General features: G+C 42.8%; 2 pseudogenes; both read right to left on the reverse strand.

Annotated features, from left to right (window-relative positions):
- Positions 1-2145: 2145 nt before the first annotated feature.
- On the reverse strand, positions 2146-2276 carry LOC143438693 (small nucleolar RNA SNORA48; annotated as a pseudogene).
- A 391-nt stretch (positions 2277-2667) lies between these two features.
- Positions 2668-6935, reverse strand: LOC143438333 (heat shock protein HSP 90-beta-like; annotated as a pseudogene).
- Between the last annotated feature and the right edge of the window lie 1019 nt (positions 6936-7954).

Raw genomic sequence — 7954 nt, forward strand, 5'->3', positions numbered from 1 at the left:
TTGTTTTTTTTTTTTTTTTTTTTAATAATAATTGGAATTTCTAGTTCAACACTTTTGGAGTTGGTGTTTAAGGACTTAGTTTTGCAGCCTCTCACCTTATGGCTCCCTCTTCTTCATGAATTGTTCCCTGTTTGGTTCCTCCATTGCTTTCTTCATAGCTGCCTTTAGAACACCACACAGTATCTGCTCTGTGCCCAGCACACAGACTTGGCTTTCAGACCCTCACTTTACAATGTCCTGTGCAGACTTAACTCACACTCAGTCTTTCAGGAAACCCTTTCCAATTGTTCCACATTAAACCAGTTTTTTTTTAAAGCTTTTTATTAATTTCTTGTGAGTTTCACATTGTGCATCCTAGATCCACTCCTCATTCCCTCATATCCACCTTTTGCTCTTGCAACCTCCCCCTGCCAAATGAACACACACACACACACACACACACACACACACATCAGCACCACCACTACCACCACCACCATCACCACCCCACCACCACCACCACCACCAAAGCATAGAAAGCCATCGCATCCTGGAAGCTGTGCTGTGTCACAGTGTACCCCACAGTATAGCCCCCTGTCCACACATCTTCACTCGCAAATGTTCATTGCTATGAGTCATTGGTCTGGCTTGAGATCTCTGGCTTCTGTAACACCATCAATATTGGATCCTCACTGGGATTCCTCCTGGTTTCCCTGTTGTTGTCCTGTGTCATGGGGATTGTCCAGATTTGGAAGAGCAGGACTGACCCTTTTACACGTCCCAACCATTCACTGATGATATAGATTTTCGGCGGGCTAAGTCAGAGCCCCAGATCTGGCCTGGGTGGTATCTGAGCTGCTCAGTGTGCTGGATCTCCCTGATCTGTACCACCAGGGTTCTAGCTCACTGTTCCTGCTAGGCTGCCCAGTACCGCCATCAGCAGGAGGCAGGGAGCTCTCCTCCTCTCATGCCCTCAGGGCCAGCTCACCCACATTCATGCTTCCAGAGCCAGCTCCACTGTGCTGCCTAATAAAGGTGTGGGGATCACTCTCCCAAGTGCTGCAGCCTATGAGGGGCTGGGCCAGCTCTCCCACTCTCATACCCCAGGGTTGGCTCACCGGTGCCATCAGGGCCAGCTCTACTATGTTGTGCAGGTAAGGTGTAGGGTCCTGCTCTCCAGTAAGGGGACAGGGCCAGCTTACCCACTCTCAAGACCCCTGGGGTCAGTTCTTCTGACTGCCTCCAGTGGCAATGGGGTGGAGTGCACCTCCCTCCCTCAGGCCATTTTGTGGCAGAGGAGTGGCAGGGCCAGCTCTCTCTTGCTCACACCCTTGGGGCCAGCTCACCTGGAACCCCTCCACAAGGGTCAGCTCTGCTATGCTGTCCAGGTGAAGTGCAGGCTCTGCTCTCTTGAGTGCTGCAGCTGATGAGGGGCACAGCCAGCTCTCCCAAGTTTAGGACACTCTGGGCAGCTTTCTGGACTGCTGGAGTCAGCTTTCCCAACTCTCACACTCTCAGGACCAGCTCACCCACACCTCGCCACCAGGGCCAGCTCATGTGAGGTGCAGGGCCTGAGTGCTGCAGCTGGTGATAGGTGGTCAGCTTTCCAGAGTGCCACAGCCAGTGAGAGGCAGGACTAGTTCTGCAGAGTCCCTGGACATCCATGTGGTCCCCATGGCTGCCATGGCTAGGAATATCCCCGTGTTCTCTACTGGTGATAGGTGCCACAGACATCAAACACTGACACCTGCTGCTGTATAGCCACAGACCTAGACATGGCCTTCAGCGGCAGCTTGGGCTGGGACCTCACAGTAGCCCCAGGTGGCAGGGCTGGCCACTCTCGACAGGCTACTTCTCTCCACCCTTGAGACTCCAGTTCCATCTCTTAATACCGCTCAAGCTGCTATGCTTCTCTCTCTCTCCCATTTGTCCACCACATTTTTGCATATTGTGCTTGCTCCTGCTGTAGGCTGGCCACATGGCTGGGTGACATCCTCCATTCATGCTGTGTGATGGAACAGCAAATGTGAGCTTACAGCCTGCCGTGTTCTGTGAGGTGGAGGAAAGGTCTGTGGGTGTCTTTTCCCACCAGCACCACATGGCATAGTAGAACACAGGCCTTTGTTTATCTTCCTCCTCCTGCACTACCTCAATTTGATTTTATTTTTGTGAGTCCTAAGTATAAAATAGCTTTGGCCATCAAGCTAGGATGAACAAAGGACTGCTGTCTGCTCTGCCCCGACTGATACAAGAAAACCACCACCAACGAAGTGTTTCTTTGCTCATTGTCAGGCGGAGGGAGGCAGCTGGTTTTTTTCTCACCTTCTTTCCCCCTCTCATTTTTCACTTGAGTTACGGAATATGTGAACACAGCAATGTTTTAATAAGACCAGCTATCCCAGCAGGAGATAAATGCCTTTCTATTATAATTTTTGTTTGTGTAAAACTGCATCTTTTTTATTTTGTATTCTTTTAATTTTAGAACAAAATAAAGCAAACAAGAACCCCATACACAATGCCCAGCCCTGCTATTCTGTGGGAGACTGTTTTCTTGCCTCAAGGCACAAGGACAGGATAGACAAGATCCTCTAGACATGAACAGAGGGCAGGGTCCTCTGTGTCAGGGCCAGTCAAAGCTGCTGGGGAAGCCACAGGGAACGCAGAGGGCACCAGCTTCCCAGGAGGTCTCTAATCTACTTCTTCCATGCAAGAAGCATCCTCATCATCCCGAAGTCAGGAAGTCAGGCGATCTCATCAGGAACAGCAACTCTGGGCTCCTCTGCTGTCACCTCATCTTCAGCAATGCCTAGGCATAGTTTGATCATGTGGTAGATGCAGTCAGAGTGGGTTTGGGAATCCTCAAGTGAGAAACCAGAGGAGAGCAGAACTGTCTCAGGTAGCAGCACCACCAGGTCAAACAACAGCTTTGTCATATTTGTCTGCCGCAGCCTTCTGCTTCAGGGTCTCCACAATGCAGTGGTCAGGTTTGATCTCTAGGTGCTCTGTGGACATCATGTAGCCCATTGTAAAGGTGTCTCATAGTACCTGGGCCTTCAGGTCTGTTTCATGTTGGATGTCCTGCTATATGTGCTTGTCACAGTGCAGCAAGGTAAAGACAAGCCTAGAATAGAGTGTCACCTTTTCTTTTTTTCTTTTTCTTTTTTTTTTTATCATGGTCAATAAAACTTTATTGAGGATTTTCTATTTATTTAACTTTAGGTTAGATGCAGAAAATGAAAAGAAAATTATGACACATTCATAGAACTCACAGTCATTACATGTTTATAAAATGTCTGCCAGAAAAACAATAACAAAATTTAAGAAAAAGGTTGAAGGAGAATAGAAAATTATTGTCTTTCTTTTTTCTTTTTTTTTTGTTTTTTTGTTTTTTTCCCCCAAAACACTTTATCAGTATTTGTATATACACACATACTTATACATGTATACATATATACATACATATATGAACAATAATTAAATAAGATATATTTGAAAAGTATTGGGTGTTGGGAAGAGTTGGAGGAAGGAGAGAAAGAAAAAAATTATGTAAATACAGTGCTCATATATGAAATTCTCAAAAAGGAATCCATTTTTAAAAAAATGCTCAACAGATTAACTAGCATTTTACAATATGAAAATAAATATGACCTATAATTATGTTGAAGGACATTTTAACTCACTACAAACTTTGAAATTTAAAATGAAATCAATAAACATTATTTTACCCAGCATACTAACAAAAACCACAATAACATTTTATAATTCAAAGTATTTCTGAGAACAAGAAAATGGATTGTCAGAAGCTAAGTCAGCAGAGCCAGGGGGACACTGTGTGTCATTTCTTTTCTTTTCATTTCCTTTTTTTCTTTTTTTCTTCTTTTTTAAATTATTATCAAATCATAACTTTTACTTTTTAACACAGGGGTTATAAACACGAAAATGCAGGATGTGGGGAAAGGGATGACACAGGAGCATAGGTGTTCAGGGGGAGTACAGATATCTTTCAGAACAGGGTATCAGCTGGGCGAAGGTTCAGGGGTCAGGTCACTATGACTCTGCCTATGCTTCACTTCTCCTTATCTAAGTTGGTACTATCCGCCAAGGTTGCCTATTTACAAGGTCTGTAACTACTCAAGCTGGTAGATTTCCACAAAAGCTGCCTGTTTACAATAGTTTATAGACATCTGTTTCAGTGTTTTTCCATAGAGACCCAAGACTTTGTGTTAGCAGGCATGTATGTCAGGCCTATTGCTGATTTTAGGCTTATGGCTGATTTTAGGCCTTCAGGGAACCCAGAAACATATTTTTAACTTTTTATTTATATTCCCTTGCAGTGCTTAGCCTCACAGCCTAAGCAAGAATTCAGATCGCCAGACTGAGGGGGTTCTGGGTGGCCCCTCTCTGCTTGGTCTAGGGGCAGAAGTCCCCTCTTTTAGGTTGGGTGGAGATGGGATTTGGGAGCACCCTGGATAGAGTAACATCCTCATCTAGAGTCTTGTGGTCCTCCATAGCTAACTTATGATAATGTATCTGAATAGATTTTACTATCAGATTATCTATCTGTTGTTTCACAAAGTTAGTCAGCCTATTTAAGGCCCAGGGACCAAAGGAAATAAACAAAAATAACCTAATTAATGGTCCCAAGATGGAAGGAAGTAGGGTTAAAAGTCATGGAGAGGTTGGAGACCAATTCTTGTACAAGCTCTCATTTTTCTCTTTCTCTCTCTGTCTTTTCTCAAGACCTTCTCTGGCCTTTTTCATGCTCTCTTTAATCATCCCTGTTTTGTCTATGTAAAAGCAGCATTCTTCTTTAAGGGCTATACACAGTCTAGAGCTGTACACAGTCTTTTCTATTGTAAAAGAGAAAATCAAGTCCAATAAAGTCCTTTGCAATTTTGGGGAATCACATCAGACAGCGAAATGAGGGATTTCTTCAGATTAGTGATGTCAGTCTATAGCTGTTTGATGTCCTTGTCAAAGGTCCATTGGAGGTCTGAGTAGTATAAGTCCAGAAGCCAGCATCAGGATTAGAACTCCTAACAGCAGACATCACCAATGATTAATTTTTTATCTGGAAAGGAAAAAAGAAGGGAATTCTCAGGGAAATTTCTCTTCCCTGGATGTCAATTGTTATTCATCTTATTTATAATTGGGACTGGTTTTGTGGGGGTATCTATTTAGTTCATTAATCTTTTTGGTGGCCATTTAGCTGTGCCTTCTGTGGTATCAAACACGCATATCAATCCTTGGCCCCATGTAGGAACTGGGTCCTGGCCATTCCATTTAAGAGTAAAAGGGTCCTTTCACATAGTTGTGGCTTAGTTTTTATTGGTCTCAGTGATGCCAGAGGCAATCAGCGGCAGATTTGCCATGAGCTTTCAGTTTTAGAAAGTTAAGAGTAAACAAGGCATGCCCCTTCCACCCTCAGAGAGTCATGAAAACACTATTTAAAGAAATATAATTCTTTATTAATAATTTCTTTTATCAAAGGACTATTATAAAACAGCCAACAATTAATCAATCTATATCAATCTATATAATATATAATTAATGAGAGCTTCTTCTACTTTTTGTAAAATTACTCCTCTTTTGTCAATTAATTGTTGAGAGAAATTAGGATTTGCATCTCTCTTGAGAATATTAAACAGAGACATAAATTCTTTTGTGAAGAGCTTAGAATAAGATCTTAGCCAATAAGCATCTCCTGGAAACCTTTGAAAATTGTTTGAAATAAGTAAACTATCTTTTTTTTCCCCAGACCCATTATCAGGTTTTTTTTTTTTTTTGATATTTTACATATTTACCTTTCACTGTTATCTCTACTTCCTTTCTCCCCCCAAACCCCTTATCTTACCCCCTCTTCCAATTTTTATGAAGGTGTGCTTCCACCATCCTCCCAATCCCGCCTCCCTGCTCTTGCATTCCCCAACACTATGGATCCAATCTTTCGGGGATCATGGCCCTCCACTTCCACTGTTGCCTAATGAGGCCACCCTCAGTTACCTATACAAGTGGAGCCATGAGTCCCTCCAAAAAAACCCAAAAAACAAAAAAAACCAAAACAAAAACCACTCACACTTTGGTCTTCCTTCCTCCTCTTGAGTTTCATGTGGTCTATGCATTGTGTCTTAGGTATTGTGAGCTTTTGGGCTAATATCCACTTATCAGTGATTGTATGCCATGTATGTTCTTTTATGATTGGGTTACCTCACTCAGGATGATATTCTCTTCATCATCACTGATCTTCTTTCCTTCATTCTCCAAGTAGAGGGTGATGGGATGGATAGTCTACAAACTGTGAGTGTTTCTTCAGGACAACCTTGGCCCTCCTCTCCTCTAAGTAGTCTGCCTGGTCTTCTCTGAGGTGAGGGATTGATCACTTTGGTACCTCAGCCAGTGTGCTCATCATGGCTGCACAGATGGCGAAGGATACATCAGCAGATGACTCTCAGGCATACTGCTCATTCATTATTGTGCTTTGTGCTCATCAACACTCTCTCTGACACTAGATAGACTGAATAGAATCCAACACCAAACTGCCAGTCATGGAGATGCCTGTGCCAGCCTGGAAAGCCTCCGTGAATGCCATCATGCCAGATTTAGCAGTGGCTCCCAACTTATATATGAGATTGGTCTTGGTCATGGCAATGCCCATGTCCACCAAAGTCAGTGTGTGCTTCTGCTCTTGTAGCGAATCTTGTCCAAGGCATCAGAAGCATTAGAGACCAACTCCCAAAGGAAATTTTTTATTGTTTGAATAGAAAGAATTGATGATGAGGGACATGAGCTGATAAATTTCTGTCTGAAAGGCAAAGGTGAGCTAGTGAGCTCCAGGGATCTTCCAGTGAACCCTTGGCCTCCTCAGGACTGCATAGGATGCATCCTATGCTTGGCTTTTTACAAGGTGCAGAAGATGTGAACTCCTCTCCCTCTCCAGGGTGCACTTCCTTAGGCATCTTGACAGGAAAACCAACTAGTAGTACAGAGCAGGGTAGGCCTGGTCTACATCCGACTCACACGCCAAGCTTACACTGTGAAGGGGTGATCCAAGAGAGCTCTCTATTGTAATTTTCATGGTTTCTGTATTTACTTTTCAAGAAGAACCTCTTCACCTTTTGGAGTTAGTGATGATTAGATTGTTTATTACTCAGTGTATTCTGTAACTTCTTGCCTATCTAAATTACACTCTAAGTTTTCTAGACCATACAGTTGCTTTAGTCTTTTTATATCAACCCTCGCAATGTTAATGTTTTGATATTTGCCTGTATCGAGCAGGCTATAGGTGATTAATAAACAGAAGGACAATGGATAGAGGTGACTTGAACAGTGTTACATGTCAGTGATTCCACAGAGCAGGGTTTTCAGCCAGGTGAATATATGCCAGATGCTTTTACATTGGTCTATTCCCTTGTATAAAAAATGCTGGTGAGTTTCATGCTTCTGTTCTATTTTGCATTCTCTCTCTATCTCTCTCCATATCTCTCTTCCTCTTTCCTTCCCTCTCTTCCTCCCTCTATCCCGTTTCCCTCTCTCAATCCCAAAATGTTAGTGATGTACATTTATATGCATGTGTCTATGGGTGCCTGTGCATAGAAACCAGAGGTTGATATTAGTGTCTTTCTTTATAGTATTCTGCATTACTTATTTAATTTGAAATGATTTGTCAGCATATATTAATTGTATGTAATAACTTTTACTATGCTATTTTGATACAAGTACATAATATGTTCGGTGACACCCACTTTACCTTCTCTCTCTTCTCTTACTCCTATTGTCTTCTTCCCAACTAGTCCCATTTCTACCTTTAGGTTTTCTTTCTCTTCCTTCTGCAACTAAATGAGTTTCACTAGAGTTGTTTACTTAAGTGTGGGTAAAACTTTACTTACAGGAACTTGGGTCCCTTACCAGTGTGGCACTAAAGAAAATATCTCTCCCTCCATTATTGAGTGTTAATTGTACAAACCCTCAGGGAGAG

This window comes from Arvicanthis niloticus, chromosome 25, assembly GCF_011762505.2.
Source record: "Arvicanthis niloticus isolate mArvNil1 chromosome 25, mArvNil1.pat.X, whole genome shotgun sequence".
In the NCBI taxonomy this organism is placed as follows: domain Eukaryota; kingdom Metazoa; phylum Chordata; class Mammalia; order Rodentia; family Muridae; genus Arvicanthis; species Arvicanthis niloticus.